At 36.9% G+C, this 13,185-nt stretch overlaps 1 long non-coding RNA gene across 1 annotated transcript; it reads right to left on the minus strand.

Annotated features, from left to right (window-relative positions):
* Positions 1-3,136: 3,136 nt before the first annotated feature.
* Positions 3,137-8,129, minus strand: LOC125906573 (uncharacterized). The gene is made up of 3 exons (XR_007451937.1): positions 4,017-8,129; positions 3,799-3,944; positions 3,137-3,734 (listed from the first exon to the last, which is right to left on the minus strand). It is a non-coding gene; the product is annotated as an uncharacterized LOC125906573 (long non-coding RNA).
* Positions 8,130-13,185: the final 5,056 nt, after the last annotated feature.

The following is a 13,185-nucleotide window of genomic DNA, read 5'->3' on the forward strand; positions in this document are numbered from 1 at the left end:
GTTTATCGACGTTCTGCGATTGCTCAAGCTTGTTGAATTTTTCTGTTTAATTTCCAACAGTTGGCATATATTTTCCAACACCTAAACTATCAGGAGGTTAGACAGATTAGGAAAACAACATAAAAAAGAACATCAACTAGGGGAAGTACAAACAGAGGTCATGTAATGTATGTGGAAACTCGTTAGATAAGGATATGTATTTGTAAGAGTATTGGCGTCACTATTTGTTGTTCAATAAAATCAGACTACAATTACAACAAACAAATAAAAAAACACAGCTATGACATACCCATTTCAGATTTATCTTTATTTATCCGGCGCTACAATCGCTCTTTGAATGACCGATATCGCTCACAGTCTCGCGCCATCGAAGCACGGTGAGTTTATTACGCTGCTGAACAGTGATATCACAAGACTGCAACAGTTCGTACAGATCTTCGATTTGGGTGGCTTCTTCATTGTCCTTACATCCACATACGGAGCTAAAAAGCATCCTTCCGGGCATCTTCCTCTCGAACACAGCTAAGTTCGTTCGTCAGATTTGGACAGTGTCCATGCCGCAGTGGCGTATGTGAGTACTGATGCTGTGCAGGTACGACGTTTGAAGTGAAAGTACAAGGAGCATATAATACACCGTGTTAAGCCCAAATAAACAATGTTCAGCGGAGTTTGAACATTATTCTACTATAAGTAAACATTAGACGTCTAACTGAAATACTGATGCCTTTCTGAGCATTGTTCAATCGCAACTAAACATTTGGTTTCCTCAATATTAACGTACGTTTATATTACTCGGGTTCGTGTCTTCGATGATCATTTTGTTGCAATAAATTTTTTTCTGAACTTCATTTTATTTGGTTTTCAACTAATTTAAAAATCAATTATTAGTTTTGGATAAATCGGGAGAAATTATTGACCAATAAATTCAAACTATTTTTACAAATGAACTCACAAACAAAATTCTAAACTCCATACTCCCGAAAACGGATAAAGTTAGGGGTATCACTTGTTTAGTTACGATTGAACGAAGTTCAGAAAAGCATCAGTATTTCAGTTAGACGTCAAATGTTTACTTATAGTTGAACAATGTTCAGCAGCCCTGTTAAACCCTGTTTCTCATTGTAGTTTGTTTATTTTCTTTACGCTACCAATTTAAAATATTTTTAAAATATGATTTATAATTCAAAACTGTCCCTCCTGAATAAAAATAACTACTTTAAATTTATTTATAAGTTTAGCTGTTGTTTTTTTTTGTCTCATTAGTGATTTTTTTTTTCAAAAATGCTATATTGGTTGGCCATTTTAGTTGAGTCAGTTTATAAGCCTCCAGTAAATAAGCCTCCAAAGCCTGTATAGGCCAGCATGCAAGAAGAAGAAGAAGAAGAAGAATAAGCAGCAGCAGCAGGAGCAGCAGCAGCAGCAGCAGAAGAAGAAGAAGAAGAAGAAGAAGAAGAAGAAGAAGAAGAAGAAGAAGAAGAAGAAGAAGAAGAAGAAGAAGAAGAAGAAAAAGATGATGATGATAATGATGATAATGATGATTGACCAGTTATTAGTCACATAGGCGGCTCGATGGTCGAATGAGGGCCCGTGGTCGTCTGATTTCCCGAAGATAATTTGGCCCTACGAAAAAAAGCTACTCACCCCCCCCCCCCCCCTCCCCTCACGTCCTATTCATCATCAAAAATGTTCAATTTTTAGTGTCACAATATACGACCTACAAGGCCGTTGTAATGATAAAAAGAATCGTGGTACTTAATAAAAAAATCTACCGCCTACATTCGTTCTTGCTAATAATGAACGATCAGGGTGGGTAGCGAACCACGTACCTTTGCTGCGTCTTCCTTTACACCACCAATTCCCATTTGTTTTAGCGCAGCATGTTTGTGACGGTATATTGTTAACAGGCTCCTAGATTGTTTCCATGGTTACCCACTGTATTACTGGTTGGTTACCATGGCAACCATATGAAGGACAGATTTCCGTAGCATCAATCATAGATCAGATTTTGCATCTCTTGGCATTTGCTATCAAAACACAGAAGGAAGAAAACGCTTTTCATTGAACAGTGTGTTATTTTAATCCTGTCAAAAAATGGCTGTAAGTATTATTGTACAACAAATTATTTGTAAATCAACTAACTATTGCACATTGTAAAACCTTCTAGGACAAACGTAAAACAACAACCAAGCAGCAGTTTGAACGACTTGTTGCTTTAATAGAGTGAAATACTGACGTGGTCAAGGATTTGTCAAAGGGGAGCGCAATATTTTGGGAATTAGTGTCAAAGGAATTGAATTCATTAGGATGGAAGAAGGTAATTCATTTATGTTTTGCATGTGACTCGAAAACGAATTAGTCTTAAATTCAATTACAGGTCTGGTCTGATTACAGGTCATCATTAAAAAAAAAGCTTTTAACCATCAAGAATATCGAGCGACAGGAGGAGGGCCTTGCAATCTGCATACTTGTTCTGCCTTAGAGCATTATAGATTTTCTAGACATGCCTATGTGCACCACAGGGACGCAAGGTCCTGTGATGGGTGTTTCATCATCATCAACATCATCATCATTGTCATCATCATCATCATCAACAACAACAACAATAACAGCAGAAAATGAAGAACGACCTGTTCTATCAAGTGGTAGCTTTTTGCCGCCACTAATTGATGATATGCTATCTGGTGAAAACAGCGTAGCAAATGAAGAGCACCAAGACGATCAAGAGCTAGATTCCTTCCCAAATCCTGCGAGAAAGAAAACACTGCCGCAATTGAAATTGCTAGAGATTGCAAAGTATAATCAAATGCAGCAGAAAACTTTTGATCTCAAAATGAAGAAACTAGAGGTTAGAAAAGAAGAACTGGCTCAACAGCTGTTGGACCAAGAACGCGAAGTAGCAAATAAGAAATTAGAGCTTATGATGAAAATAGCTAATAAGAAATTAGAATTAAAATCTGCAAAAGTGAACAAGCAGATAGAAATAAGTTATGAACGACTGGCCATTTTAAAAAAATAAACCCAATTAGGTATAACCAAAAATATTGCAGTGTTAATGTAAATACATCCTTTTTAATTTACAAAAGGAATGCTGAGAATTAAAATGAAACTCCTTTACTGTTGGAACGTCGCCCCAAAGGTATCCAACTACCTGTCATAAACGGGACATTTACAACAAGCGTAGGCGTGAAACGATCAAGGCACGAAGCGTAACCGAAGAAAAGGGTTTCAAAAGGCCGCAAGACAGGAACGAGCCCCTGTTCTAAACCAACCGCGGAAAACCGACAATTTTTTTGGCGCGTGTAATAAATAGTTTTGGCAAGAAATTTAATCCGCCTTGGTTTTAGTTCCCAACATTTACGATACATGAAGCATATGAAAACATTAGAATATTTATGCTGGGATTAATGTTTTTTTTATTATATCGTTTTTAATTTAATCATTTATAAACAAACACATTTCATCAAGATTCTGCTGCCAACCAATGTTGTTTTCTATACATATGTTGTGTAGTGCACAACATATGTTTATAACATTTGTGCACTTTTTTGGCGAATAATTGAGACGCCCATCTGTTCCAAGCAAGCATCTAAATTTGGATTTCAGTATTCCTATTGTTCTCTCAACGATGTTTCGTCCTCTGGCATAAAATATATTAAAAATAGATTCTTGTGTGCCTGAATCTGGGTTACGATTGGTTGTTATAAGCCATGTTTCGGAAGGATACCCTGCATCTCCTATGATGAAAAATAAACAAATTATCGCCAGTAAAACAAATGTTTGGTGTACATATGTACACACCCAACAACTTGTCAGTTATTCCAGAAGTTATTATGTAGATCTCTAAAATGTTTGCGAATGGGACTAATACTCCAAGTAAAAGCGTCATGATGAGATCCTGCAAATCTAGCGTCCGCAGCTCTGATGCGATATTTGTGATCACAAACCTGTTTAAATAGCAAAAAAAATATAATAATTATAATATATACAATATGCCCTATATTTGTATGCACACTTACAATCATAGCATTGAGGCTGTAATATTGTTTTCTATTGATATAGCAAAGGGGGCGATATTTGGGTTTTACTATCCTTATGTGGGCCCCATCTACACACATCACCACGTCTGATATTCCCGACCTTTCAAAGAAATATTGTTTTGCCTCCATTCTTTCAGATTCTGTCATATTCAATTGTATCCAATCGCCCAATAGTGTGATATGAGGTGGTATCAAATCTCGCAGTGTTTGAAAACGTTGTTTGTGGCTACGTGGAAGTCTTGTCCAGTTCCGTGCTGATATCTACCCTCTGCAAAGAAAATCAAACAAGCAGCAAATAAACGAAAAAATTGGTTTTGTAACCCTGGAACATTGAAGAAACCTACAAATAAACGAAGAAATTAAAATTTTAATCAAACACCATTTTATTTTACTTACGCTGTTGTCTGATAGTTTAAAAGGATCTGCTTTTTTCCGTAAAACTCTACGTTTTTTACGCAAATCTTTTTTCCTGTATTTCGTCGTCATCGGAAAACATAATGAAACACATTTTAAGTGTAAAGGCGAAATGATTATAACACACGCACGTAATGTTTGAACTTTCAACTGCATGACAATTTTATTACCGATTCTGAAAACCGATCAACGGTATCTTTGATCGTAGTTATGATGACAAAGCACTGAACTACGCTTGTTAACAAGTGTCGTTACGCACTGTCATTTGACTGTTATTTTTTTTATATTGACATTATTTCTACAATATTTTCTTATAAACTAATTATTCTAACAGTCTATGTACCTGTCCTACCTGTCCTACCTATCTATGGAAATGCACCTAAAGCGTCGGAACGCATTTCCTGTTGGCTATCGTTCTTTTTTGGCAACTATTTGACATTATGCTCATGTGTATCTGCATTTGCCAACTCTCGATTCTTTCCAATATATGGATATTCATTGGTGTTTAGTTATTTCAACTGATTTCGTACCTAGGGCGTGCGGGTGTAGCCCGCATTATAATTTGACATTCTTGCGCATTTGGTTGCGCTTGCACCACGAACGCTATATGTATTGCACCAGGTTGTGCGCGTATGCAGAATATGTTATGATTATTTCGTTTTTCGCTTCTTAAAGAGGTTATCGTTTATTTAGGATAGCGATAATGGTCCTAAACGAGATGGTGTTTCGGCTGTGCTGAATTGTTTGATTAATTTTCCTGTTGCAAAGTTTGCTCAGCTGCACTTTGCTACACATATGAACCTTCAATATGTTACGTATGCTTGCACAGCGTTTCCTTGGTGCTAGGTTTTATTACTTTGAGTACAGATAAAAATGACTATGTTGATTTTTCAAGAGAATCAATGGAAATTGTATTTAATATAATTTATCAAACTAAAATGTCGCATTCGCCAAATATTGTAAAAAAAAAACAATAGAACCGCTCATAACGAGTTTTTTTTTCTTTTTGCATTACGAGCAATATAATTTGTGTCTATGGCACATATTCGGTGCCGATGTGAAATCAGGATCACGTGCGGTTTGCATTGAGCATTACTTTAATTTTGATTTTCGCTCAGGCAAATAATAGTTAAGATACTTATCATCATTTAGTAGAAAACTATTGCCAGTTGGAACAGAGTCGTATGCAAAAGTGTGTGGTATATATTGACAAGTGTTTCTTGCACGCTTTTCTGCATATACTTGATCATGAAGGGGAGAGTTTCTCCTGCCAATTACTGCCAATTGGACGAGATTCTTTGATGACAAATGTGCTGTGCCAGTGTTGTAGATTTGATGCCAATACATTGTTTTTATTGTGATGAAATTGGCTTATTTTGGGGGAAAAAACTGGATGTACCAACACAAACCAATCAAAAATCGTTCCAATACGAGTTTTCGAAAAAGAAAAGACTAAACAATCGAACACTTTTTTTCAAGAAAATGGGTCAAGAATAATGACATGCATTGCAGAAGGTTTTTTTCTCATAATTTCGTTCTGATAGGAATTAAAGGAAAGGAAAATGGAAGTATAGGCATTATAGTATTGGAAGGAAGCAACAACGTCTAACAAAGATCTAAGCCGAGTTAAACCTTTTCTAGTGAAGCGACCCTTTTTGTTTCTTGTCGCTTCCAATGACATTATACCACCCACGACACGTGCCTCGCGTGCTGTCCAAAGACGAACCTGGAACCCAGAGCCAACGGTCAGCATAGCTACCTCATAGCGTGGGGTTCAACGCACACCTGAAACCCGGCCGACCACCAATGACCAACGTTGAACTGGCAGAATGGCAACTATACACTGTCAGCATAGTTACCTCATAGCGTGGGGTTCAACGCACACCTGAAACCCGGCCGACCACCGATGACCGAACTGACAGAACGGCACCGACAGTGAAACGATCGGTTACGCGATGCCTTCCCCACCGAATGATCCGCCCGTGCTTCGAACCTCCACCAACCCAACTTGCTGACGACACCTCATGGCGCAACCAGAATCAGAACATGCCAACGATCGGTCACTCGATGCCTTCCCCTCCGAATGATCCGCCCGAGCGTCGAACCTCCACCAACCCAACTTGCTGACGACGACGATGTACGCAGCCCGATCCAGAACCCGCCTCACCCCCTCGTCCGTGTCCCAAATTTAGCACATAATAAAAGCGCGATCGAGAGTTCGATCGTGGCCATACTTCACCTAACTTTCATAGTCCCCTTTTCTTTGTCGTTCGTCGTTCGAAAGAATTCTCGCCCGCTACACTAGTATCAAAATTATAGGACAATGCTGTAGCATATCTGTAAAACTTCGAGGCGTTTACAAAACCTTTTTTGGCTCGATCAGACGATAGATCGAGTCCGTTGCCAACGCGCTGGCAGTACACCCTTTTGAAGACGAGGAAAAAAAAGAACTTCCGACACTGACACACAGATCTTTTCTCTTTTAGTGACACCGAGTGTTCTATTATATCATCTTGAAGCATTTTTTCAATTTGCTTTTTGATTTCTGGTCCTTGGGAATGATTTTGTTTATAATTCGGTATGTACACGGGTCTTTTATCTTCTAATTTAATATCTTGTTTATAAAAATTATTTGTAGTTAAATGATCATTAGATAGGTGAAAATATCATTGTAGCTTAACAGTAATTGTTCAAAAGATGTATCTGTATCTTCGGAAATGTTTTCCTTTCGGATTAATTTCTTTATGATTGCTAACCTATTTTCATTCTTATGATTATTAGTTTTTACGATTTCAAATTCATTTAAAGGTATTGTTTTGATATGGCTTATGTTTACTAATTTAGCTTTATTAGAAGTATTGATTATTTTAATAAATGGGTAGTTTTTATTTACAATGCAGTTTCCTACAAGAATGTCTTCTTGCAGTTGCTCTGCGCATACTACCGCATCCGTATCTAATTCTTTTAACTTATCTAGTTTTCTAATTACTTCACATCTGGGAGGTATGAGTGTTTTGCCATTGATAGTATCTTCAATGAGTGTTTCCAAAAACTCTCCATCGTGTTTTACAGAGAAAATCAAAGTATCATAATTTATTATACATCGGTGATCCATAAAAAAATCTCTACCAAGTATACCATCTGCCGGTATCTTGAAGTTGTCTGGTACGATGTGAAATAATTGTTCGATTGTCTTTCCCTCCACTATTACATCCGTAATTGTGGACCCATGAGTTGTTATTGTTCCTTCTCCTACGCTTATGATATCCACAATATCTTTTGGTTTTTAAGTTTGTGTAGGTCTTACTTTGTTGCCTTTGAGCACGGAATGTCGGAAATATTTGTATATTTCTGCACGGAATGTCGGAAACACGGAATGTATATTTGTTTTCAAAGTCTCGTTTAAATCGTCTGAGTTGTTAGTTGTCTCTTTGTTAATTCTTTCGATTATGTTAGTGATTAAATTTTGAATGATATTATTGTAAAATTTAATTTCTGTCTCGTCGTATTTGTCGTAGTTTGTCCCTACTTCTTTCCTAAATACGGAGTATATTTCGTCCACCTGTAGTCTGTATGTGGTTAGAGCACACTGCCTTACTCTTCCCTGATTTTGCTGCAATGTTTAGTTGATTAATTCTAATCTTCTTACAATACCCTTCAGTTTAGTCATGTAAAATGAATTATATATTAATCAGTTAAAAAAATATATTACTATCATATATATATATATATTTTTTTCAAGGTGAAAAAACCTTTGAAGTAAAAAATCTTTTCTTTCTATAGGGTAGAATCGAAGGCTAGGTGCATTGTAGAATTTAAGAAATAAGTTAGTTGTAATTTGGATCAGCTCAGTGTAAGAAGCGCTTGCGCTTAAGCAATAAAGTTTTTTTTTATGAAACGTGAAGCCTTGCACTTATAATTGGCGCAGCCGTCCGGAGTGATTTAAGTGAGTGTAATCGTGTCAAAAGTGGAAAAGTAAGAGACTGGAAAAACTCTAACTAAAGTGATCCCGCAAGTGATAAAAGTTATCCAACGCATCCGGAGCAACACAGGAAGACAACATCGATCGAAGCTGTATTCCGCCGAGGAGTTGAGGATCCCCCACGCAGTTACCCACCTGGAAGGAAAACCAGCATCGTTAAATCACGAACCCGCGACACGACAGCAAGAAAAAAAAATCGTAAGTAATTCTTTTATTTTCATAAAAAGTGCAACAGTGTTTCAGTGGAAATCAGTGCTTGAAAAACCAGCTTTACTCGCGTCCTTAGGAAATACTACCAGATAGGTTTCTTAGGTAGAAAGTGACTTACTACCAGATAGGAGTAGCTTTTTCTCATCGTGGGAGTACTACCAGATAGGGCCCGTGATACAAAGAAAAGAAAGAGATCAACCCAGTGTCGTACACAACGAAAAATTCGTACATGAAAGCAACTGAAAGGTTCGATTCTCACAGAGATCTTTCAACCTCCGATAATCTTGAAACAGAAGGAGACAAAATGGAAGAGATCGCAACACAATTGGTCGATATGATGCGAGCCATCACTTCTCTCCAGAACCAATACACAGCGCTAAGCGCAAGTACCTCATCAAGTAATGCAGGTAATAATAGGGCATTTGACGATTATTTTCGCATTCCTGACCCTATAAAATCATTGCCAACTTTTGAGGGCAATCGGAAACAACTAGCATCATGGTTATCAACCGCCGATAACACACTAGCTTTGTTTAAAGACCTAGTACCTGCAGCAGTGTACCAAATGTACGTTACTGCAGTAACAAACAAAATTTGTGGGAAAGCAAAAGACATCCTATGTCTTTCAGGAAGTCCACAAAATTTCGACGAAATTAAAGAAATTTTAATTTCTTCGCTAGGTGACCGACAAGAATTGTTCACCTATAAATGCCAAATGTGGCAAAATAAAATGACCGATGGGATGAGTATTCACAAATATTACCACCAAACTAAAGAAATTGTGCAAAATATTAAAACCCTTGCAAAACAAAACGAACAATACCGCACAAATTGGGTTGCAATCAATGCATTCATTGATGAAGACGCACTTGCTGCATTCATCGCTGGACTTAGAGGAAATTACTTTGGGCACGCCCAAGCCGCTCGACCTAAAGACATTGAGGATGCGTATGCATTCCTTTGTAAGTTCAAAGCGACAGAACAAAATGCAGGCAGCCTTACCAAAAATGTTCAAACCCCATCCAATAAACCACCTTTTAAGAATAAATACAACCAAAATGAAAGTACCAGTTATAATAAACCAACTAAAGCCATTTCAGAAAAGAAATTTTCAATCAAAAACTCAGATAAACCTGAACCAATGGATGTAGATGCTTCAATGCGCAGTAAATACGCACAAAATAAAAAGCAATTCCACAACAACGAGGTTGAAACGGAACAAGAGTCCAATGACAGTGACAGTGATGATGAAACTGATCATTTTAACGAAGTAAATTTTCGCCTAGCAGGAAGTCTGAAAAACAATACTTAAATTCCAAAAAGAAATACAACTATCTCCCATATTTACGCACTAAACAAGGTCTCAATCTATTGATCGATTCCGGCGCAAATAAGAATCTTATCCAACCAGGTGTTTTAAAAACAAAAAAGGAAATCAAACAGATCGAAATCACTAACATAGTGGGAAAATAAATTATAGATACCTGCGGAAAAACAAACCTTTTATACAAGGAAATTCCCTCACAAAAATATTACGAATTAAAATTCCACAATTTTTTCGATGGATTGATTGGCTCACAATTTTTAGCAGAAAATGAAGCTATTCTCAATTACCGAAAACAAACACTTGAAATTTCAAAAGTAATTATGCCATTTGAAAAATATTTCCCTAACGAGAAAAACTATAACCATGTAGTAACTCTCCCAACCAATACGGACGGAGAATGGATTGTTTACGAACCGACTAAACTTTGTAAAAAAATTACAGTTCAGCCAGGCGTATACTCAGCCAAAAATTAAAAAAAACTACAATTTTACTACAGACAAATAGACCAAAACCCCCTAATATACAACATAAAGCGTTAGAAATTACAGTAAATAATTTCGAAACTGTTACTCCTTTACCCATGAAACCCGAATCAAAAATTACAAGCGAAATGCTGAGCGAGATAATTCGTACATCTCATCTTTCAACTTTGGAAAAAGACCATCTTTTTAGAACAATTATTAAAAATCAGAACGTTCTATTAAAAGCAGGAGAAAAACTTTCAGCTACACCAGATGTTAAACACAAAATAACTACCACTAATGATGCACCAGTTTTTACAAAATCATATCGATATCCACACGCATTTAAAAATGACGTAGAGGAACAGATTAATGAACTACTACGAAATGGTATCATAACCCATTCGACAAGCCCCTATTCCTCGCCAATATGGGTAGTCCCCAAAAAGGTTGATGCCTCGGGAAAGAGAAAAATAAGAGTAGTAATCGACTACCGCAAGTTGAATGAAAAGACCATTGACGAAAAATTCCCCATCCCACAAATTGAAGAAATACTAGACAGTTTGGGTAAATCAGTTTATTTTACAACACTTGACCTCAAATCAGGATTCCACCAAATCGAGATGGATTCTAACGATAAAGGGAAGACAGCGTTTTCTACAGCACAAGGCCACTTTGAGTTCAATTGAATGCCTTTTGGGTTGAAAAACGCCCCAGCTGCTTTTCAACGCGCTATGAACAGTGTGCTAACAGGACTGATAGGAAATATTTGTTTCGTGTACCTCGATGACATTATAATCATCGGTAAAAACTTGGAAAACCACATAGAAAATCTAAACCCAGTTTTAGGAAGGCTTTCAAAATTTAACCTCAAAATTCAACTAGATAAGTGCGAATTCCTTAGAAAAGAAACAGAATTTTTAGGACATGTTATTACTCAGGAAGGTATAAAACCGAATCCAGATAAAATCACCAAAATCCTAGAATGGAAACTGCCATCAACACAGAAAGAAATCAAACAATTCTTAGGTTTATCAGGCTACTATCGCGCATTCATCAAAACATCCACTAAAAACTCAAAAATTCTTCGCTGGCGCCTAGAACTCGAGAATTTCGATTTCGACATCCAATACAAGGAAGGAAAGGCCAACGTAGTAGCAGACGCGCTAAGCAGGAAAACGGAAATTCTTACAAATACCAATATTAACCAAGATTCTTCCATTTCAGGCACTCCTAAGAACAATGTTTCCAATACAATTGACGTCAACTTCGAAGAATCATCATCTATTTCAGAATCACTTCAGCATAATAACCCCTCACCGAACAATACTAACTCTGATTCACAAACCATGCATTCAGCTGATACATCCGACGATTATTTTATCCATTTCTCCGAGAGACCAATCAATTACTACAGAAATCAGATAATTTTCCGAAAATCCCATATAACAACTGACATTACGGAAACCCCTTTTAACAACTATAAAAGAGCAATTATTTGCAGAAATGATACTGACGAATTAACAATACTAGATTCTCTAAAAAATTTCCACAATAACAAACAAACCGCGATTATGGCACCGGATGAATCAACTATTTCACTCATTCAATCCGTTTATCGACAATACTTCAACCAACATGGACATTTTGTTCTTACACACTTACAAGTAGAAGACGTTAGTAACGAACAACGCCAAGACATCAACATAGCTAAAGAACACGAACGCGCCCATAGAGATATTCACGAAGTTCATAATCAACTAACAAGATGCTATTTCTTTCCACACATGATGACAAAAATTAAAAAACTAATTAATCTTTGCAAGATCTGTAACGTACACAAGTATGAACGCAAACCGTATAACATCAAAATCACACCCCGACCAATTGAAACAACCCCTTTCAGTCGCGTTCACATCGACATCTTTGGAATCGACAAACACAACTACTTAACGTTCGTATGTGCTTTTTCAAAATTTTTACAAACCATAGAAATTCCGTCCAGGAACTTGACAGACATAAGAAAAGCTCTTGCTCATTTTATTACAACGTTTGGCGCACCGAGAAAAATTATTTGCGATCACGAAACCACATTTAGAAGTCTTCAACTTCAATCATTTTTAGCCAACTTAGGAACAGAATTAGAATTTTCTTCATCCTCCGAAACCAATGGACAGGTAGAGCAAACACACGGTACAATTATAGAATTGTTCAACACCAATAAACACAAGTTCAGAGATTTAAGCTCTCCGGAGATCATAAAAGTAGTGACAGCACTATACAACGAAACAGTTCACTCCTCAACAGGATTCACGCCCAACGAAATCATTTTTAACAGAACTAGCAATCGGAATCCAGAACAAATAATTCAAACCACTAGAAACATTTACGAAAAAGTATCCCAAAAGCTCCACAATGCAAGTAGAAACATGCAGAAATATAACGATGAAAAAGAAACACCACCGGAAATAGAGACAGGTAAACAGATATTTGTAAAAAAAAGGCGTTAGGAAAAAATTAGACCCGCGATTCAACGAAAAAACTTGTCTTAATGCGAATGATAAAACAGTTACAATGGCAAGAAATATCAAGAGTAACAAAAACAAGTTAAGGAGAATCAAGTCCCAGTAATACGTTCTTTCCGTTTTCTTTATCTTTCCCAGGCTTGGAGATCGAAAATGCAATACTTTCCGATAACATTCATGCTAATCCTGCTTACACAACTCTCGCAAAGTAAAGAATTAGAAATCATAG

This window comes from Anopheles coluzzii, chromosome X (assembly GCF_943734685.1).
Source record: "Anopheles coluzzii chromosome X, AcolN3, whole genome shotgun sequence".
Lineage (NCBI taxonomy): Eukaryota > Metazoa > Arthropoda > Insecta > Diptera > Culicidae > Anopheles > Anopheles coluzzii.